Here is a 23,552-nt window from a genome sequence, read left to right on the forward strand (position 1 = left end):
AAAATATGTGAGGCAAAACGGACAGAACTAAAAGGAGAGACAGAGTTCCCTAATAATAGCTGGAGACTTCAACATGCCATTTAAAATAATAGCTAGATATACTCAAACAGAAAAATAAGGAAATGGGAGATCTGAATGACAAATGACACTGTAAGTCAACTAAATCTAACGGACAAAATATGTTCTCCGACCATGGAGGAATCAATAACAAAATCAACAACAGCAAAAGGAAAATTCAAAGCATATATTATTTTACAATACACATGGGGAATTCTCTAAAATAGACTATACGCTAGGGCATAAAACAAGCCTTGATACAATTTACAATACTGGGATTTTATAATTCATTTAATCAGACCACAATGCTATAAAATTAGAAATCAACATCAGGAAGAACAAGGGCAAAACAATCTAATACATGGAAACTGAGCTCCATACTGCTTAAAAATTACTGGAAAATTCATTAAATTAAAAAAAATCCTTTAAACAAATGATAACAATAACATGACCTTTGTGACAGTAGAAAAAGTAGTCAGAGGGGGAAACGATATATTAAAAAGGACCAAAATTTTTTTCCTCTTTTCTTTTTTTACATTTTATTTAAAAAAGAAAATGATTCGGGCAAAGAATGTACAGATGTGCTTTATACAATTGATGTATATATATGTATGGATTGTGATAAGAGTTGTATGAGCCCCTAATAAAATTTTTAGGAAAAAAAAAAGAACCAAAATTATCACCTTAGCCCACATCTTCAACAACTTAAACAAGAGCAACAAAATAAACCTTCAGCAACAGGAGAAAAGAAATTAGAAAGATTAGAGCAAAACAAATACATAAGAAAATAGAAAAAATTAACAAGACAAGAAATTGGTTCTTTGAATGATTAATAAAATTCACCCACCACTGGCAAAATTAATGAAGACAAAAGAGAAGATGCAAATATCAAGATTAAGAAATGAAAAGAGTGACATTGTAACAGAACTAAGTGAAATAAAAAGAATTAAAACACCTTTCTATGAAAGACTACGCCAGCAAGTTCGAAAACCTAGATGAAGTGAAACATTTTAAAGAAACACACTATCTACCCAATTAATGCACATTAATGTAGAAACCCTCAACAAACTCTTAGCAAAAGAATTAAAAATCAGGTCATTAAGACACCCACGAACGACAAAGAAGTCCAGGTCAGCTGACTTCACCTAGGATTCTACTGAGCATTCGGAGAAGACACCTACTTACACCGACTCTTTCAGAACATAGCAAAGGACAGTAAAAATTCAAACTTATTTTATGAAGTGAGTAGGTATAATTTTGATACAAAAATAAGGCCAAGACATTACCAAGATAGAAAATTACAGACCAATATCTCTCATAAACATATATGCAAAAATTCTCAGCAGAATACTTTCTATTAGAAGCCATCAATATTTTAAAAAACATATAATTGGAAAGTGCATTATTACAGATGTAGTTAGGTTAAATATTAACATCTTATCATTTGATCTCCCTTGGGATCCATTTTAGTTTTTTAATTTTTTAAAGACAGTTTTATTGGCACATAATCCACATACCATGTAATTCGATAGTTCAGTAATCTTTAGAAGAGTTGTATAATCATTAACATAATGAATTTTAGAACCTTTAATCCTTTCTTGTACTCATTATTAGCACTTCATTTCACCCCGAACTCCCCAGCGATAACCCAAAGAAACAATGAATCCCGTTACTGTTTCTATAGGTTTCTGTTCCAGATTTTATTTACAGAAACACACACATGCACAAACACACAAACTAACAACCATAACAAAGTAAAACAGGAAACCTCAATCGAAAAGGAATTAGAAAGTATTTAAAAACTAAAAAATTCTGCATGTGGAAATATCTGCTCCTCGTTCCTTTAGGAGCAGGAAGACATCCATAACATGCTACATTAATAAAGGAGTTCTCAGGGCTACCAACCTTACAGTAGAGGTTGAGTAGTAGTATATTTCTCTTGCACAAGAAAAAGAAAAAAAACTAAAAATTGTTTAAATGGGTCATAAGGGAAATCAACTGATATGGTGTTCAATTTTAACCTAACTTCACTGCAATGATCCACTTTCCAATGCATTCTGCATGATAGCAAGGCTGTCCATATGTCTGGCCCATGATCAGAGGGGATTCACCAGAGGCTTAATCCACGTGTATTTCCATTTCACCTTTTTTAAAAAACTGAAACAAATTTAAAATGGACCCAAAGAAGATTAAATTAGAAGATATTTCAATGCAGCCTAACTATATCTACCATAATCAATTTACAACACTCTCTGTCTGACAACAAGGCTACTCACACCCCTTGACTATGGTCAGAGGGAATTCATCGGAGGCTTAATTTAGGTAGACTCTGCAAATGGATGTTGGGCTTCCACTGTCACCCATAGCCTTCTGCAAACCAAGTGTTCACAATTGAAGCTCTGGTACCATTCTCTCCTTTGAGTTTGGCTTTATTATTTACAATATTTGGATCACACAGGCTGGTGTGCTTCTTCCATGTAGATTTAGTTAGTATCTCATGTAGAAGGTTGTTTGAAGACCCCAAATGCTATCCCTTCTGATAACTGAGAAACATCTAACTTCTTCATCTTACTTTGCTTTAGCACCAATATCTTCAGTGAGCCCTTCCTGAGGGCGAGTATCAAGCAGGGCCTTGTCAAAAATAAGTAACTGTTCTTAGATTGGAACTAGAATATAGTGCGATCCCCAACTCCATTCATACATCTATGGTTTATATATGGCTCTGGTTCATCATGGCCATTTTATGATTGAAAACATTATCAATTATCTCTCTGGGTCACAAGGTAATCCTGTTGATAGTGTAATTAATTTAGCGAATGGTGTAGAATTTAAAACACAATTGAGAGCAAGTATAGGCTGACTATGAACCGCAAGACATTAATTTATTGACTTGTACAAATTAAACTCCAGGTCGAGTGTTCATTTAGGATCACAGTACCAGGCATATTCTCCTTTTGGTTTCTATATAAGTATTGTTAAGCATTTTTACCCCCAAAGAGGAGGTTGCTTCTCCCCATTTCCCTGAAAACATAATGTACCCTCCTTCTCTCAGACGTACATGATCCCTTCCCCCCATCTTGACATGAATTTCCAATAAGTTTCCCTTATGGCTCTGGTATGAGTGTCTGTTGATTTGGGGTGATCTTAGCATGATTTAGTACGGCAGCAACTGAATTTGATCATTTCAATTTGTTCTAGTTTTTAATATTTTCTACTTTCTTTTTGCTTGAGGTGTGTCTTTGTTTTATTTTTTGTTTCTGTATGGTTTTCTGTCTATGAAATCCTGGATAGGAAAATCTATAGAGACAATAACCGGATTAATGGCATCTTAGGGGTATGTCAGGGGAGGATAGTGAAAATGGGGAACTAATAACAATGAGTACAAGAAAGGAGAAAATGTTCCAGAATTGATTTTGGTCATTAGTGTCCAGCTCTTCTTTATATAAGTGAACTATAACGTGTCACTAAAAATATGTGTGTGTGTGTATGAAGTAGGATTTGTACCAGCTACAGAAGGGTCAACATTAGAAAAAAAACAATTAACATAATCTGCCACATAAACGAAACAAAAAATAAGAAACACATCAGCATATCTATCAATGAAGAGGGTGTTAAAAATATCCAATACCTCCTATTTCTGTTAAAACACTCAACAAAATAGCAATGGAATGGAAATTTGTCAACAATAAAAGCCGTGTACACAAAAGCAATAGCTAGCATCTAGCTCAACCATGAGAAAGTGAAAGGCTTCCCCTTGTGAATGGGAACCAGGAAAAGGATGTCCTTTATTAATACTTATTTGTGTTAGACAGGGTTCTCTAGAGAAACAAAACTAGGACACTTATAATTTTATATATCTAGTTCTAGATAGATAAATATAGATATAGATATATGGATAGATATATACAGCATGAAGGTCTATAACAGCTAATTAGTCCAAACAGCAGTACAGAGGGCTCAGTTCAACTCACTTCCATGGAGCAGTTAATATACTGGAAGTCCTTACAAGGGCCCCCGGGTCCAATGTCAAGGAATCAGACAGCCAAGTCTTTCATAGTGCAATGCAGGCAGTCTGGTCCCAGGGAGTGAAAAGCAGGGCAGGGTACCAACAGCAAGATGACAGGATCTGACAGTCCCAAGTCCAGGTAATGTATACACCAGCAGCGTGGGGAAGCAGGTCTTGAAGGAACCTCAAGCTCTAGCAACACAATGAACGGTTGGCAGTCGCACAGGTAGTGTAGTTCACAAGTTGAGGCAGAGAACTAGCAGCTGCAAGCTGGTCCAATCACCAGAGAGCAAGAGAGAGAGAAGCAGGACTCATTAAGCCATGTGTCGCTTTGCCCTCTATGTTAGTCTGGGTACTTTAGAGAAACAAATCCACAGAAACTCATGTATAAGAGAGAGATTTATATAAAGATTAAGTGCGCATCAAGAAAGCATCCCAACCCACTACTGCCCAAGCCCACAAGTCCAACGTTAACCCATATGTCGGACACTAATCTACGAAGTCCTCGTCCATCTCACAAATCGCATGCAATGATGCCGACTGCAGGAGAAAAGTTGAATTAGTGAATGTGTAAGCATCTCAGCGTTGGCAGGGGTCTCCACATGGCTGCTCCAGCACCCAGGGCTGCATCAGGGTAAGTCCACGCAGCTTCTCCTCAGGGATGTCTTGCAGGAAGTGAGCCTTGCTATTGAAGCACAGAACTGGCTAAGGCAGCTTCACCCTGGTCCAACCACACAAAGCAAGAGACCCGAGAACTAGAAACGCAAGTCTCATGGAGCCATTTATCGCTCCATCCTTCAGTTAATCCCACATGAGTTTATCAGCCAGGTGGGCAAAATAAACTAACTATGTCAACCTCCAATCACTGCAACCTTATTAATCCCACATGTTCTTACTGGCCAGGTTGGCACAATCTATCACTCTATTCAATATTGTGTCAGAAGTCTTAGTCAGAGATATTAGACAACAAAATAAATCAAAGGAATCCAGATTGGTAAGAAGTAGAGAAACTCTCACTCTTCGCATATGGTATGATTTTAAAGTTAGAAATCTCAAAGACTTGATAAAAGTATATTGAAACAGTTGAGAGACTAGGTTAGGGTTAGAGTCAGGGTGAGGGTTAGGGTCAGGGGTAGGGGTTAGGGCTAGGGTTAAGGTTAGGGTGAGGGTTAAGGTTAAGGTTAGAGTGAGGGTGAAATTTAGGGTTAGGGTAGGGGTTAGGGCGAGGGTGAGGTTTAGGGTGGGTTAGGGTTAAGCTTAGGGGAAGGGGTAGAAGTAGGGGTAGGGTTAGAGTTAGGGGAAAGGGTAAGAGTAGGGGTAAGGGTAGGTTTAGCAGTAGGGGTAGGGTTTCGGTTGGGGTTAAGGTTAAGGTGAGGGTGAGGGTTAGGGTTAGAGATAGGGTTGAGGTTAGGTAGGGTGACAGTGAGGGTGAGGGTGAGGTTTAGGGTGATTTAAGGTTAAGGTTAGGTTTAGGGTTCATGTTGGGGTTTAGGGTTGGGATTGGAGTGGGATTAGCGATAGGTTCAGGGTGAGGGTGAGGTTTAAGGAGAGGGTGAAGTTTAGGATGTTAGGATTAGAGTTAGGATGTGGGTTTAGGGATAGGGTTTGGGTGAGCATGAGGGTGAGGGTGAAGTTTAGAGTGAGTTAGGGGTAGGGGTAGGGTTATTGGATAGGGTTAGGTTAAGGGGTTGGGGTAGGGTTGGTGTTGGGGTTTGAGTTGGTGTTAGTGTTAGGGTTAGGGTTCTGGGTGGGTAAGGTTGGGGGTTAGGGGAAGGGGTTATGGTTAGAGCGAGAGGTTAGGGTTAGCATGAAGGTGAGTGTGTGTGTGATGGTGAGGTTTAAGGTGAGGGTGAGGGTTAGAATGAGGGTGAGGGTTTAGGGTTAGGGTTAGAGTAAGGGTTCAGGTTAGGATTAGGGGTTAGGGTTGTTAAGGTTGGGGTTGGTGTTAGGATTAGTGTTAGGGTAAGAGGTAGGGGTAGGTGTAGGTTTGGCAGTAGGCGTGGGGTTGGGGTTAAGGTTAGGGTGAGGGTGAGGGGTTGGGGTAAGAGATAGGGTTGGGCTTAGGGTTAGGGTTAGCATGAGGGTGAGGTTCAGGGACGTGGTGAGGATGAAAGTGAATTGTAGAGTGGGTTAGGGGTAGGGATGGGGTAGAGGTAAGGGTGGGTTAGGGTTAGTGTTAGGGGTAGAGGTAGAGGGAAGGGTGGGGTTAGGGGTAGAGTTAGGGTTAAGAGTGGGGTTAGGGTTATGGTGAGGGTGAGAGTAAGGGTGAGGTTTAGGGTGAGTTAAGGTTAGGGTTAGGGATCAGGGTTAGTGTTAGGGTTAAGGTTAGGGGTTGGGATTGGAATTGGAGTTGGGATGGGGTTGGGGTTAGGGTTAAGGTTAGGCTTGGGATTGGAGTTGGAATGGATTTGGGGTTAGGGTTGGGTTTGGGATTGGAGCTGGGGTTGGGGTTAGTGACAGGTTCAGCGTAAGAGTAAGGGTGAGGTTTAGGGAGAGGATGAGGTTTAGGGTGAGTTAGAGTTAGGATTAGAGTTAGGGTGAGGCTGAGGGTAGGGTGAGGGTTTAGGGTTAGATTTAGAGTTAGGGTTAAGGCTTAACGTTGGTGTTAGGGTGAGGGTGAAGTTTAGAGTGAGGGTGATGTTTAGGGTGAGTTAGGGTGAGGCTAGGGGTAGAGGTAGGGGTAAGGTTATTGGATTGGGGTAGAGGTAGGAGTAGGGGTAGGGTAAGGGTTGGGGTAAGGGTATGGGTAGTAGTAGGGATAGGGGTATGGGTGGAGTTGGGGTAGGGGTTATGCTTGGGGTTAGTGTTGGGGTTGGTGTTAGGTTGTAGGGTTAGGGTTAGGGTTGGGGTTGGGATGGGTTTGGAGGTTAGGGTTATGGTTAGGGTCTGGGGAAGGGGTTAGGGTTATGGTTAAGGTGAGAGGTTAGGGTTAGCATGAGGGTGAGTGTGAAGGTGAGGGTGAGGTTTAAGTTGGTCAGTGTGTTGGACAGGGTTCTCTAGGCATCCCACAGGTAGTGTACCCCTTTAAACTGAGGCACAGAACAACCAAGGTGAGGCTCACCGAGCCATTTATCCCTCTGCCCTTCAGTTAATCCTACTTGTGTTTATCAGCCAGACTGGCACAATAAACTATAGCAGTCAGGGTTAGAGTTAGGGTTAGAATGAGGGTGAAAGTGAGGGTGAGGGTTCAGGGTGAGGGTTAGGGTAGGGGTACAGGTTAGAGATCACAGTTAGGGTTGTTGGGGTTAGCGTTAGTGTTAGGGTAAGGGGTAGGGGTAGGGGTAGGGGTAGTGTTAGGGATAGGTTTAGCGGTAGGGGTAGGGGTAGGATTGGGGTTGGGGTTAGGGTTAAGGTGAAGGTGATAGTGAGAATGAGGGTTTAGGGTTAGAATTAGAGTTGGGGTTGGGGTCAGAGTTAGCGTTAGAGTTAGGGTTAGGGTTTAGGGTTAGGGTTGGGTGGGGTTAGGGTGAGGGTGAGGGTGAGGGTGAGGGTCAGGGTGAGGGTCAGGGTGAGTGTGAGGGTGGGGTTTAGGGTGAATTAAGGTTAGGGTTAGGTGTAGGGGTAGTGTTAGGGTTAGGTTTGGGATTGTGGTAGGGCAGGGTTAGGGTTTGGGTTATGTGTAGGGGTAGGGTTGTGTTTGGGTTGTGTTGGGGATGGGGATGTGGTCACATTGGGGTATGGGTTAGGGTCATATGAAGCTGGTTTCAAAATGAAGGTTGTGTCAAGAGTAGAAGAGAGCAATAACAGTATTGCAGGTAGGGAATTCTGCGTTGATGAAAAGCAAGTGAGGGAGTGGCGGAAAATGAAGGCTGACTTAGAACAGATTCCAAAAGCTAAAAAAGCTCGTCGTGGTTTAACATCTTTTTATGGGGCTCTAGAGAGTGAATTGCATAAATGGATTATGGAGTGTCGTCAAAATGGTTACTGCATAATATGCTCTACAAATGGCTAAAGGTGACAAATATAAAGCACCAGACATTGAAAATGTTGCTGCATCAGCAGGATAGTGTACCCGCTTTGTGAATCGGTTTGGCCTATGTTTGAGACAAAGAACAAAGATTTCCCAGAAATTGCCACAAGACCTGGAAGAAAAAATTATGTCCTTCCAGTTATTTATTATAAAACAAAGAAGGATTTATAATTATGACCTGGCAGATATTGGGAATATGGATGAAACTGCCATGACTTTTGATCTCCCAAGCAACAGAACTGTGGCAAGTTTAGGAGAAAAAACCATTTTTCTCAAAACCACAGGAAATGAAAACAAAAGCAAACCACTTTACAGTTGTTCTATCATGTTTGGCTAATGGAACTAAGCTGCGTCCTGTCATTATTTTTAAAAGAAAGACCTTGTCTAAAAAGATCAATTTCCCACCAAGAATTACTGTGCATGCACATGATAAAGGCTGGATGGATGAAGACTGAACAAAAAAAATGGCTGGAAGAAATTTGGAACCAACGACCAGGAGCAGCCTTAAAGAAAAAGCCATCTTTACTTGTTTGGGATATGTTCAGAGCCCACCTATCGGGTGACATTAAAAAATTGGGAAAATCTAGTAAAATTACTTTAACCGTTATTCCAGGTGGGCTTATATCTGTACTGCATGCAGCCTCTGGATGTATCTTTGAATAAGCCTTTTAAAGACAATGTGCGAGGTCTGTCTAAATAAGATAGGCTGGATGAACAAGCTGGAGGAAAAACAATGGGACCGACAGTTCCAGGGGGAAATAGGATAGGGGAAGGTGGGGGGTAAGGAAGTGGTGTTAACAAGTCCAGGAACAAGGGAACAACAAGTGATCCAAATTGGGGGTGAGGTGGGTGTGGCAGGCCTGGTAGGGTATGATCAAGGGTAATGTAATGAAGAGGTATTGCTGAAACCCAGGTGGGGATGGAGTGTGATAGTGGGATAGGAGGAAAGTCATGGAAAATAGAGGAACGAGCTTGGAGGCAAAGGGCATTTATAAAAGTCTAGACAAACATGTACATATGCAAATATATATATATGAGGATGGGGAAATAGATCTATGTGCCTATATTTATAGGTTTAGTATTAAGGTGAAGGAAGGACATTGGGCCTCTACTCAAGTACTCCCTCAATGCAAAAATACTTTCTTCTATTAAATTGGCATTCTATGAAGCTCACCCTCTCAATACAACCGCTAAAGACAAAGTAGGTGAATAAGCAAATGTGGCGAAGAAAGCTGATGGTGCCCGGCTATCAAAAGAGATAGCGTCTGGGGTCTTAAAGTCTTGAAGGTAAACAAGCGGCCATTTAGCTCGGGAGCAACAAAGCCCACATGGAAGAAGCTCACTGCTTACAAGTTGATTCCAACTCATACTGGTCCTGTAGGATGGGGTAGAACTGCCCCGGCAGTTTTCTAAGACTAACACTTTATGGGAACAGAAAGCCCATTGTTTTCCCATAGAAGATAAGTCTATATATACATTACCATGTGAGAGACACACAGGAAGGCAAGTTGTATGGGCCAGATGCAGGCCTCAGTGCAGGACAAAATGAGGACTAAGCTTCAGTGGGTGCCCCTATTCTGCTTGGCTTTCTCAGATGTTTAAAGCACAGCTCTTTTTCTTTGATGTCTGTTGGTCCCACAAGGTGTGGAGCCTTGGTGAGACCTCATGAAAGGATTGGCTGCCTAGGTCTGTTTTCCCCAAGACGAGTCAATCAGCAGAGTCATCGTTTGAATGCAAGGAGACCGGTTCTACCTTTGAATCATCGTGTTGATGAACAACACTGACTAGCTCGTGAACTCCCAGAAAAATGAATAAACCCATGGGAATAACACCCAGCATGCGCAAGGAGTGGGTGTGAGATTCCGCCTTGTGTACTTTGGGCATGTTATTCGAAGGGATGAATCCCGTAAACGGGTCAGCAAAGAAAAAGAGGAAGACCCCCAGTGAGTTGGATTGGCACAGTGGCTGCAACAATGGACCCCAACACAGGAGCAATTGTGGATGGCGCAGAAACAGGCAGCACTTCATTCTATTGTGCACAGCTTCACTGTGAATTGGATTCAACTCCATGGCACCTAACAACAACAATAAATCTGGCTTTGCATGCCTGTTTCTTGTCTTGGATTATAGTGTTCGACCTGAATGATGTACCAGGGTAAGAATGCCTCGTACCTCCCGTCACTAGCTTCCCTGGCCTGACAGTGGTCAAAGCAAAAGCACGTCTATGTTCCGTGGAATCTTGGGAGTTCTACATGTAACCATCCCAAGAGGTCAGCGTATAAAATCCAAATGCCTTTGCCCATCAGAGAGCTTCCCACTTCATATTTTTGGAGGGGAAGCTGTCTTCATTTGGAAAGAAGCCTCTAGATGTTTGCTATCTTTGTTTCCACAAGATTATCTGGAGCCCCCAACAAAATTATTTTTTTATAAAAAGATTACCTGAGCAGAGAACTCTAGGGTTCAGTCAAGTAATCTCTGACCAATAACTGACCCTCTGATCTGATGTCTCCAAGATTCAAAATTCTGTGCCCAAGCATTTCCCAAGGAAAACACTACGTTTTGTGCATATCCCACCTCTGTTCTTTTGAAAAAGAATTTCTTACACATCACCACCGTTGTCCATTTTCCTGGGAGTGGTAGTGGCCATGACCCTAGCATTTGCTGGGCAACGCCTGCACCAGGGACTCAACATAAGTTGTGGTACTTGTGTTGGGTGTGGTAGCCCTTGGATGAAAGGAAAGGCCAGGAGATGGTTCTCTCTAGAGCAGTGGTTTTCAACCTATGGGTCACGAACCCTTTGAGGGTCAAACAACCCTTTCACAGGGGTCGCCTGATTCATAACAGTAGCAAAAATTACAGTTATGAAGTAGCAACAAAAGTAGTTTTATGGTTACGGGGTCACCACAACATGAGGAACTGTATCAAAGGGTCATGGCATTCGGAAGGCTGAGAACCACTGCTCTAGCGTCTCTGGAGCAAAAATGAACTTTGTGATGTTTAGGACTTATGTCCACTTGTACCAATTGTGTGAAGGTAGGGGTGGAGTGCAACCTGTCCCCAAGGTCACAGCCTGGTAATGCTTTCTTTGGAGTGTGAGTTTTTGTCATAGATGTATGATAAGAAACACTAAGAACAACTAGCCTCTCTTGCTTGACCCTTTCCAGCTCCTGCTTGCCTGGATTCCGTGTCTAGTTTTGGGGTTGGTGGTCCACGTGGCCTTCTGATCCTGGGAGCTGCAGTACCCTGCCACGTCTCTGCCAGCCTTGGATCCACGTGCCTCTGTATGAACTGCACTGTGATCTCCCTGCTTCCCACTTCACCTGCCTTCTTCATGAGCTGGCAGCTGCATGACTCTGGAGGGGCCTCCAGCGAGTCCATCTGAGCCATGAACTTGAGTTGGATTGTTAAGGGTTACTTCCTTGATATAAAGTTATTTCTTATACGTATCTGGGTGTAGTTGGTTTGTTTCCAGAGAAGACTGAGTCTAGCACAGACTTGCTGACACCCGACTTCGTATTGGACTTCTGTGTCCGGAGCCATGAGGCCCGGCCATAGCCTTGATCTTTGGTGCCCAAGCCTTGTAAATTTCTATTTTTCCATTTACTAGTGCTGCCTGTTTCCTTTTAGAGAAGGGGCTGACAGTTTGTTTTTGGCAACATAGATAGGGACCTTCCACTCACAGGAAGCAGCTTGCTTCACGGTTTCTCACTTGGGAACATTTTGTTACTGTCTCTTGCTCAAGCACCTATATCCTGCTTCCCCTTGATTGGGTAAAAGATTGTCTTCACCCTATTTACATATCTAGCGCCTGTACTTGATTTGCATAACGTGATGTCACTCCATGTACCTGGTTGAAGACCGTAAGCCATTTCTGACGTCACGGGCTGGTTGTGCTCCCCCGATCTCCTTGATTGGTCTATCAACAAAGTGGCCTAATTTACATGTGTGACAGGTGTTTCCCTTTCCCTGTCCCTTATAAACTGTAGCCTTTTACTCAATAAACGAGACTTGATTAGGCTACTTGTCTCCATTTCTCATGTCTCTTGTCCCCCAAATTCCCACTCCCTCCTCCAGGGTCCGCATTGAAGTTCCCGCAGGTCGGGACACTTCTGACATCCACCCCTAGGGTTGTATGGATCTTTTAATAAGCCTTAGTAAATGGATACGTGATCCAGATATGGGCCAATTGGCTGTGGACACTATACACCACCTTACTCCTCTTGCCCGATGTCCACGCACTGTGACCTATGGACATAGATTGTAGCCATGGGCAGGGAGATGAAGGTACCTCCAGGGAACAGAGGAATCAAGACCTTCTGGGATGACTGATATTGGGAAGTGACAGAGATTTAGGTTCCCAAATAGCCCTGCAAGAGCCCTGGTTGAAGACAGAGTGAATTGGAAATTGGATTATTGCAGATGTAGTTAGGTTAAACCTTAACACCTTATCTTTTTTACCCATTTAAAATTTATTATATTTTAAACATTTTCTATTTTCTTTTAAAGTGAAGTTTTTAATCTATTTTACTGATATTGTTTGTTTATTTGTGTATGTTTTTTAGATGTGAAATCCAAGATAGGTAAATTTAGAGACAGTTAATTGGATTGATGGTTTCTTGGGTGTATGGCAGGAGAAGTTGGGGTCACATGGGGAGTTAATAACAATGAGTATCAGAAAGAAGAAAATGTTCTAACATTAAACAGCTTTTCTTGGTATGATTCATTCAGCTGTTGAGTTGTATGAACCCCACTACACCGAGGCAAAACACAAAAGGCGTACAACAGAACAGCAAGGGGAGCAGAGCAAGGAAGTCTTGAGGGAGTATCAAAAATAGACTTTGGGGCCAGGGCGTGGCACCCCATCAGACGCGATGGGAAACACTCCTAAAGGTCAACAAACAGACCTTGAACTATTTACAGGCTTTTCTTTCTTTTAAAGTTTTTCTTTCTTTTTTGTCATTGCTTTGTTGTTCTTTTCTTGCTTTATTTTGCTGTCTTGTTTTTGTGCTTATTATTATCTCTGCAGGTCTATCTAGATAAGATAAGTGGGATAAACAATCTGGAGGAGAAAACAATGGGACCAATGGTTCTAGGGGAACATGGGAAAGGGGGAAGTAAAGTGGGTGTTAACAAACCCAGGTACAAGGGAACAACAAGTGATCCAAAATTGATGGCGAGAATGGTATAAGAGGCCTGGCAAGGCTTGATGAAGGGCAATGTAACCAAGAGAAATTACTGAAACCCAAATGAAGGCTGAGCATGATAGTGGGACAAGAGGAAAGTAAAAGGAAGTAGAGGAAAGAACTAGGAGAAAAAGGGCATTTATAGAGGTATAAATACATGCATGTACATATGTAAATATATTTATATATGATGATGGGGAGATGGATCTATGTGCATATATTTAGAGGTTTAGTATTAAGGTAGCAGATGGACATTGGGCCTCCACTCAAGTACTCCCTCAATACAAAAACACTTTGTTCTATTAAACTGGCATTCCATGATGCTCATCTTCCCGACATGATCGCCAAAGACAAAGCAAGTACATAAGCAAATGTGGTGAAGAAAGTTGATGGTGCCCGGCTATCAAAAGATGTAGTGTCTGGGGTCGTTAAGGTTTGAAGATAAACAAGCAGCCATCTAGCTGAGAAGTAACAAAGCCTACATAGAAGAAGCGCACTAGCCTGTGTGGTCATGAGGTGTCGATGGGATCAGGGATCAGGTATCAGGCATCAAAGAACAAAAAATCATATTGTGAATGAGGGGGAGTGCAGAGTTGAGACCCAAAGCTCATCTGCAGGCAACTGGATATCCCCTTACATAATGGGTGTGGGGAGGAGACGAGCCAGTCATGGTACAGTGTAGCAACAATGGAACATACAACTTTCCTTTAGTTCTTTAATGCTTCCTTCCCACCCCACCCCCGCCACCCCACACTATGATGACCTCAATTCTACCTTATATATCGGGCTAGACAGAGGATGTACACTGGTACAGATAAGAACTGGAAACACAGGGAATCCAGGAGTGATAAACCACTCAGGACCAATCATGAGAGTAGCGATACCAGGAGGGTAAGGGGAAGGTGGGGTAGAAAGGGGAAACTGATCACAAGGATCTACATATAACCCCCTCCCTAGGAGATGGACAACAGAAAAGTGGGTGAAGGGGGATGTCAAACATTGTAAGACATGACAAAATAGTAATTCATAGTTATCAAGTGTTCATGAAGGAAGGGGAAAGTGAGGAGCTTATACAAAGGGCTCAAGTAAAAAGCAGATGTTTTGAGAATGATGATGGCAACAAATGTGCAAATGTGCTTGACACAATGGATGGATGTATGGATTGTGATAAGAGGTGTATGAGCCCCCAATAAAATGATTTTTAAAAAGAAAAACAAAAAAGAATTGTATGATCTGTGGAATGGGTGCCAGTAAAACTGATTTTAACAGTGAAGAGAGGACTGGGGCAGACATACCCACGTGAGGCGGAGGTGTAGGGGTGCAGTGGATGATGTATTGCCAGCTGCTCTCTAGGAGAAAGCTGAGGCAGTCTGCTTCGATAAAGAGTCACATCCTTGAAAGTCCACGGAACACTCCCACCCTGTCTGACATGGTCTCTCTCTATGAGCTGGCATTGACAAGACGGCAGCAGGGTTGGTGAAATTCACCTCCAGACCAATGTCCTCTGTGCAGTCTCTCAGTAGAACACTGATAAGTACAAAGGTTTTGCCTTAGAGGACTCAGGGGAGCAGGTGCTCCTTGAGCAAACCAAACATGGTGCACAGCCTGCACTGCAGTCAATGAAGACAGTTACAAAGACTCAGACCCCCACCCCCACCCCACTGACCCCTGCCTCCTGCCCCATCCCAGCCATGCTTTCACCAGTATCTGCACTCCTTGCCCAGTGACCTCCATTCAGAGACCCGTTTACCTGGGCCCTCTGTCAAGACTATCAGGCTGAGGGGAAGTTTCTCCACTCCTCCCCTGTCCGCCAGGAGCTCATGTGGTGTCATGCGTTACACATTGAGCTACTCACTGGAAGGTCAGCAGTCCTCACCCACCAGCACCTCTGAAAGAAAGATGGTGTTATCTGCTCCCCATCCAGATTTGCAGCCTCAGAAACCCAAGGGAGCAATTTTGCTCCTCCCTGTGAGCTTGCTCTGAGTCAGAATCGACTTGGCGGCAGTGAGTTTTTTTGTTTTAACACATACCCATCTCTCTCCCAAGGCCCTTTCGCCCATATCTATAAAGAGGCAAAATCTTTTTGTTCAGGGTTATCTTGGCAGTGAAACTATTCATGTTCTCTTTGCTGCTGACACACTTGACCCGGGCTTGTCTTGGTGCTGTGGGGGAAATGGGGTGGCGAGGCAGGTATCCTTTCCTGTAGAGCATCTGGTGTATACTATCACAGTAAGTTGGTAAGGGCTTTACTGTGGCCAAGCTTATGCCTTAATGAATCATCATCACTTCACATCTCTCCAATTGGAAACTCAGCTCTCTCTCTTCAACAGGACTAAGTTCCTTGGAAACTGAGTCAAAGGGTCAGGAGGCTTTCTGCAGGGGGTTTTCACAGTCAGGGGAAAGAAGGTGCCCTTGGACCAAGCTGATCTCGATGGTTGCTGTGGGTTCTTGATGAACACGCCCCACTCCATGCCCCACAAACATGGGAAATCTTGCAAGCAGCTCTCTAGCTATGGCGAAGGTAGGGTCCCTCAGAGGAGGTCGAATTTACTTATCATCAGCTCTTAACATCAGTGCAGAATAGTCTTGAAGCATCCATCCAATGTTTGTGATCACTGCAGGAGTGGCGGAGTAAAGGTAGCTTCATGGCCCTGGATAGACTAATACAGGGTTATAGGGTCCCTGAGCATAGGAGGGGCAAGCTTTGAGCCTGCAGTCTATAATACATGCCCACCCACAGATATAGTCCCTGTGGAACAAGGTACAGTGTATCAAATGTGACCAATGCCAGGTGTGTTCCAGGTAGGGCCCAGGTACCATGTCAGGTCTGCACAACCATGGAAGGGAAGAAAGTCTTCTTCACAGCACTAAGGGTCATTGAAAAAGGAGGTTTGTGACGAGGAAGGTAAGAAAGACTAGCGGCAGGTGGTCAGACTAGCATGTGACAGGCTTGAGAGCTGCCAGTTGCCAGTCCCCTTTTGTAGAGAGAGCTGGGCTATATATATCCAGGCAGCAAACAGCAAGGCAGGTCCCCAACTGTCATCAACTGTCGGTCCCCAGCCCCAGAGGTGAACATTCCAATCGTGTGGGCTTAAAGGGACCTCAACTTACAATGACACAGTCCACAGGCTAGGCATCCCACAGGTAGTGTACCCCTTTAAATTGAGACACAGAACAAGCAAGGCGAGGCTCACCGAGCCATTTATCCCTCTGCCCTTCAGTTAATCCTACTTGTGTTTATCGGCCAGGCTGGCACAATAAACTATCTCAACCATCAACCAGAAAATTTGAGCTTCTGCATCCACAATACACAAATCACCTTGGAGTGTCTTAGGGAGCACAGGCATGATTTCTTATGCATTGATAAACTCCTGCTTCTTTCAAGGCCACTGTCATGCCTTTCTCTCCCGTGTGTGTGTGTGTGTGTGTGTGTGTGTGTGTGTGTGTGTGTGTTTAGAAGCCCGGGGAAGTGAAGTGTATGCAGCAAGCAGCCTGTACAATGTGAAGACCACTCGTTCTCGGCTATACTTGGCTGCATCTCACACATCTCTGATGGTGATTGATCTTACCATTCACAGAAGGATGTTAAACTACAGAGATACACAATTCAGAAAACACTAACCATCATCTTCATAGCCCAGAGGCTTGAAAGCTCTAGGGGTGTGTGAGGGTAAATGGGAAGCCAGAAGACTGACAGCCTCCCGAACCATTCCTTAAAACTTAGTGAGGTGTGTTATTTGTTTCTCTGTTTTTTGGCAAATGAGACCCAGGGATGTTGAGCTTATAGGAAAAGTGAATAGAACAAAGGTTTCAGGGGGGAGGGGGACATACAGGAGTGGGGAGATAAGAGGGAGATGATATCAAGGAGTTCAGGAAGGAAAAGTATGGAAGCAAGAGCACAATTCTGTTTGATGTGATTGAACTATGGAATGGTCTGACATATGTATTAATTCCCAAGTTGCAGAAAATTAAAACAAAAATGAAAACCATAGCTCCAGGAATGGGTTTTGGGCTCACACTAAATACGAGCTCTGACTTCAGAACAATTAGTTCTTACCTGCTCAGTACTCTCCCACAGGAAAGGAACACAGATGAGATAGGTACTATAGCAAAATGTGGCAAAGAGTTTAGATCAGTGGTTCTCAACTGATGGGTCATGACCCCCTTTGGGGATCAAACAACCCTTCACAATGGTCGTCCAATGCATAACAGCAGCAAAATTACAGTTATGAAGTATAATTTTATGGTTGGTGGTCACCACAACATGTGGAACAAAGGGTCGTGGCATTAGGAAGGTTGAGGACCACCGATTTAGATGGTCTCTGGCTATCAGACAAAATTGTATCTGGGGTGTTAATGGCTCATTTAAAGACAAGCAGCCTTCTCAGTGAGATGTCCACTAAGTCCACATGGAAGAGGCACACCATCATCAGTCACTGAAGGACTGGAATCCATAGAATCCAAAGTCGAAAGAGGGATCGGTATCACAGCCTCCAGTGTGAGAATCTGGTGTGGAGAAGGCTATGCCTGAGAGTGGGAGCCCTCGATTCTCTGGTGGAACGACATAGGAAATAAGCCTCCAGAGAACTCCCTCCATCTACAATTAAGGGTTTGGGAGAGAGGAGTATAGAAGATCAAAGGCATAAAGCTGACCTGAACCTTTATAACTTTGTCAGCACATTCACCCTATGATGCAGGCTGGACCTGATCTGGTTCCCAACATTTTCTGTATTTTTTGTATGTATTGTTTTCTTCAGTTTTTGCTTGTTTGTATGAGTGTATCTCAGAAGTGTTGTCGATGCAAGTCACCCTGTTCAAGTTGTATTACATGCTTTTCTGTTTTTTGTAGATGAAACCTAGGACCGATTCACCTATAGGGACAGCAAGCCGAATAAAGGGTTCTGGGGAGGGAGAGTACAGTGAGGTGGGGAAGAGGGCAAATGGTAGATGATGTCAAGGAGTTCATGTAGAAAAAGATTGTTTGGAAACTGACTGTGGTAACAATTGTACAATTCTACTTGACATGTTTGAAATATGGAATGATATGATAGATGTATTAAATCCCAAATATATATATTTTAAACTTTGTGAGGACTCACTGGCCCCTAACCATGGCCTTGCCCCTAAAGGAAAGGAGGAGTGTACTGATTACTCATTCAAACTCACCACTCTCACGGGGGACGCTTGTCCTGGTAGACAGCACTGTCATCACTGCCCGTGATCTGAGAACGTGCTGACTGAGCATGTGCTGGGCCTTCCAGGACTCCCATCAGTAGTTAGACGGTGACCTCAGGAGGAGAGTGCAGCCCTGCATTTATGCCACACCACTCCATTCATTGCCATTGGGGATGACCACGTCAGGAAGACAGGATTGCCCAGGCAGTGGCAGCCCCACAAGGCCTGAGGTAAGTGTCGCTCAACACCAATGGCTTCCCCATCTCCCCCCTACCCCTAGTGGCTCCTGAGGTGACGTAGAAAAGATAGCAAGTCTGCTCTTGTAAGACCCTCTGGTGGGCCTCAAGGGTAGCCAAGCGGACAAAGGACCTTAGTCCTAGAAAGGGACAGCCACAAGCCAGGGTTCCTCGGGTCACTTAGTTGGTCAGAGAAATCAGGACATGGGGTGTGCAGTACCCGGAAGTGTCAAAGACCCTTTGTCTCACTCTTGACTTCATCCATCCTGATCCACCCCCTGGGCCCCATGATGCTCCACCCACTGTGTGTGTGGAGGCAAATCATGAAAGGCTTCTCCAAAAGTGGGCCTCCAACGTTCTCCTGTACGTGTCAGTGTCATGGACTCCTTGACTGTATGGTGAACTATGTTAGCAAATTACCACAAGGATGATCATAACGATCAATGACGCCAATGCTGCCCATTGGACTTGTGATGAGGAAAGTCTCACAATTACACTCCATCCCCCAGAATGTGCTGTTCTTATGTGCCTGAAAGGTCTGCTCCCATTCCACTTGTGCTCTATGGCAACTGAAAGATGTACGAAAGTATAGGGCTGGAATCCAACCTCTCCCTCAGCTCATAGGTTGGTGGTGCCTCCTTGGGGACATGGCCTTCTCATAAGACGGACCCTGAGAACCCCCTTCTCCCTCTACCCCTCTGCTTTCCTGCTTGCTGGGACTCTGCCTCAGACCCTGAGAGCTACCGGAGCCTGGCCAGGTTTCCACCGACCCTGGATCCACATGGCCCTGCACCCACTGGTCTGTGATCTTCCTGCATTCTGCATCATTGCATGTGGCTCTGTGAGCCTGAAGAGGGACTTATGGACTAGTAGAAAGCTGATGGACTTGAATTGGACTGGGCTAGGATACCTGCTCGATATGTAATTACTTCTATACATGAAGTTCGTGTGTGTGTGTGTGTGTGTGTGTGTGTGTGTGTGTGAGTGACTTCATTGATCCTGATCCACCCCCGGGTTCCGTATGCTCCACCCACTGTGTGTATGGAGGCAAGTTACAAAAGGTTTCCCCCTGTCCACTAGAGCCAGTACCCCTGTCTCTTCTCCCAAAGTAAGCCTCCTAGTTTTCCCTGTACATGTAAATGTCATGGCTTCTTTGACTATATGGTGAAATATGACAGCAACTTACCACAAGGATTTGTTTGGGGATAGTCAACCCAACCTAACACATTGCTCCTAATGAAACTGTGCAAAACCCACATTCTAAAGATGCCCATGATGAGGTAAGCAAAGCTCAGACAAGAAATTTACACTAGTCCCTACACATCAGCAGGTACCAAGGGGCAGGACAAAGAGCCACATAATTTAGATGGAGGGGCATGTCTCTCTTTTTGTTTCTTTCCCTCCCTTTTACTTTCTCTCATTTTTCTCTCTATATGTGTCTCTATCATCTCTTTCTTTGTCTCCCTATCTCTGTCCTGTTTATTTGTCTATCTCTCTTTGTCACCTTCTGTCTTTCCAGCTATGCCTCCCTTTGTATCTCTTTCCACACATATCTCTCTGTCTTTGTGTTTCTCCATCTCTCTGTCATTGTCTTTCTCCAAATGTGTCTCTCTCTACTTCTATATCTCTGTCTCTCTGCCTCTCCATCTTTCTGTGTGTCTCTCTGTCTCCTCCCAGTTTCATAGTCCATCCAGAGGAGGCTTCCTCGGGCATCGATGCTGCAGTGGCCACTAGCAAAGCGTCCACCTCTCTTATCATCATCATCATGGCAGAGTGGCTCAGCTCCCTTCATCCGGGTCCTTGATCACATGTCCAGGTTCCAATGCCGCATGCAGGCTCCACTTTTAGAATATTGGATGTCTTGACTCACAGAACCTGCAGCAGAGCTCCTATGGAGAGGAGGGTTAGCAAACACCGGGAGCAATCATTGGTACGGAATAATGACAATCCTCCAGGCTCAGATGGGAATTCAAAGAAATAGAAATTGAACAAGACAAGCTTAAAAATGAATGGGTAATTAAAGAAATAAAGAATGAAAAATTCAAATTCCTGAGAACAAGTGAGAATGAAAATACAACATAAAAAACCTTTGGGAAACAGTAAATCAGTATGCAGAGGGCAATTTATAGTAATAAAACCTAACATAAAAACAATGGTGTGGGGGGGAGGGGGGAGGGAGGGGAAAAAAGAGGACATGATGCAAAGGGCTTAAGTGGAGAGCAAATGCTTCAAAAATGATGAGGGCAAAGAATATGCGGATGTGCTTTATACAATTGATGTATGTATATGGATGGATTGTGATCAGAGTTGTATGAGCCCCTAATAAAATGTTAAAACAAAACAACAACAAAAACAATGGTGGATGGAGCATTTTGGGTAAAGCGGCTCAGACCCCTGAGAGCCAAGCCATGTTGTCCTGGAACACTAGGAGAATGTGCCCAGTTCTGTAGGACAAGAACATGAAGAGCATGAAGAGGGAGCCCCTGATCTGAACTGGAGACCTGGAGTCAGGGATATAGACCGGGAGTGCCTCCAGTTTTGTGTAGAGATGAAATTACTACTTCAGACCTTTTCTTTAAAAAATTAAAAATAAACCAATTCATAAGAAAGTGCTCCAGCCAGGTCAAATTTCAGAAAACGTCTATACATGACCCCAATTCCTCCAGAGTATAAATAACAGAAAAACAAGGAAAGCAAAGGCCATTACAAGCCAACTGCCCAAGCAAGCAAAAGTTATTTTACCAGACCTCTAACCTGCCAGGAAGGCCTGGTGGCATAATGTTTACATGCTGGGCTGCTAACTGGAAAGTCAGCGGTTCAAAATCAGTGGTCTTTCCTCAGGAGAAAGACGGGCTTTCTGCTCTTATACGGTATTACAGTCTCTGAAACTCACAGGGCAGTTCTACCCTGTCACTGACAATGAGTTTGGGTTGGCTTTTGTCACCTACCAGCAGAGGGCGCGATGGTATCAGGAATACAAGGAAAGGAAAGCCAAGGCAGAGATCAAACAGTGGGTCAGGTGAGTTAGTCACTGCTGTGTAAGTAGCTGTGGTCCAGATCAAGGCCAAGGGAAGGTAAACAATGAGGAGAAGACCCAGGAGAATGGGGTCTTTCAGACAAATCTGGGGCGTGCAGTAATCCGATCAGGTCTCTGGGAGCGGGAAGAGCCATTAGTTCCTGAAGTCTCCTTTCCATTCACTCTCATGGATCACATTCTCTTCTACGCAGGAGGATTGTGTGTGTGTTGGGGGTGGGGGTGGCACAGACCCTTGAGGAGAGGGACAAATAAATGCCCCTTGCACAAACAGCTTCTGTAACACAATGCTCAGCTGTGAATCTGCAGGAAAGGCAGTGTTTTGAGTGTGGAGGGAGTTCAGCGTCCCTCCCCCTCCCCTCTGCAGTCCCAGAACAGCCTCAAACACTAGCTGCACAGAGCTGAACTTTGCTTAGTCCACAGCTGCCCAGTTCCCAAGTCCAGAGGCCTGGGGGGCAGGGTAAGGACACTTCTGGGGATTTGCTTGGAAGGAAAGAGAAGAAAGTAGGTGTCAGTTTGCAGAGGGCCTGACACAGAAATCCTGCATCCTAGGCAGAGCCAGCATCCTGGGAAACCCTACAGATAGCTGGGCCCAGCCATCGTCTGCAGTATTCTCCCGGGTGACTTCTGAAGTTCCTTTCGAAGGTTCAGTTCTTTGGCTATTTTAGAGGCAACAACGATTTTTAGGTCTGTGAGTGTACCAGGTTGAACTGCATTGAGAAATTGCCATGGCGGTTTGCTTACCTTCCAAACCAAACTCACTGCCATCGAGTCAATGCTGCCTCATAGCAACCCTACAGAGTAAAGTAAAACCATCCCTGTGGGCTCCTGAGCGTGTAATCATGGGAGTGGTCTGTGAGTCTGGGTAAACTAGAGAGACGAAGTCATAGGCACTCATATGTGTGCGAGAATTCTATCTCACAGAGCAATGCTACATGAAGAAAACATCCCAGCCAAGTCCAGAACAAGTCCATAAGTCTGATATTACCCCATATGTCGATACTAGTCCATAAATCCCTCTTTAGACTCACACAGTCATGCAATGACACCAAATGCAGGAAGACCACAGGCCAGTGGGTGGAAAGACTTGTGGATCCAGTGGCGGTGTAAGCATCTCAGTGCTGGTGGGGGTCTCCACATGGCTCCTCCAGCTCGAGGGCTCTGGCTCTATCAGTGTAGCTCCATGTGGCTTGTCAACAGGGATATCTCCCAGATTCTCTCTGTGTTCTGCCTCCAAATGAGGTCATCAAACTGCCACCTGACTGACAGGCTAAGCTCCACCCTTTCACGTTGACAGATAATGAAACTGCCACAAGTAGAAAGCCTAGTCTTTCTCAGGTGGTCCTGCTGGCAGGTTCACATGCTGACTTTGGGTTTAGCAGTCTGAGGCCTAACTAAGCGCACTACCAGGCTCAGTCCTGTCATGCATGCATAGCAGCTAGGATTGGGTGCTGATCTTCAGCGAGGCTGAATGTTAGTGGCTACATCTCATAGGTTGGCCTCTCAGGGATGGTGTGGGTATCTCCATTCGGCATTACTCTCAAGATCATTGAGGTTCCTTCTGGCACACCTGGAGACAGATTTTTTTTTTTTACCAGTTGAAGAACCTCCCAGTGGGCCCTGTTATTCCTGGGTATTTCCAGAGGACGACTGGCGTCACAGAACAGAGAAACCTCTGCTGCCAGATAGATATCTATCCAGGTGCCCAGCCTGGATAGAGTTTCTGTGGACACACCCTGAGATATAGTGGTTCGGCTGGTGTTCCCTCTGCCAGTGAAGCTGATGTGGTGGGCCTAAGAGGAAGTTGTGGAGGCATGTCGGATTGCTGGGCTGGGATCCTGCACCTGACAAATACTAGATACTCTCTGTGGTCCAGAGGCCAGAGATCAGG

At 44.3% G+C, this 23,552-nt stretch overlaps 1 non-coding gene across 1 annotated transcript; it reads left to right on the forward strand.

Moving 5' to 3' along the window:
• Positions 1-1,869: 1,869 nt before the first annotated feature.
• LOC142428463 (small nucleolar RNA U109) lies at positions 1,870-2,004 on the forward strand. The gene has a single exon (XR_012780360.1). It is a non-coding gene; the product is annotated as a small nucleolar RNA U109 (small nucleolar RNA).
• The last annotated feature ends 21,548 nt before the right edge of the window (positions 2,005-23,552 follow it).

The sequence above is a fragment of the Tenrec ecaudatus genome, chromosome 15 (genome assembly GCF_050624435.1).
Source record: "Tenrec ecaudatus isolate mTenEca1 chromosome 15, mTenEca1.hap1, whole genome shotgun sequence".
Lineage (NCBI taxonomy): Eukaryota > Metazoa > Chordata > Mammalia > Afrosoricida > Tenrecidae > Tenrec > Tenrec ecaudatus.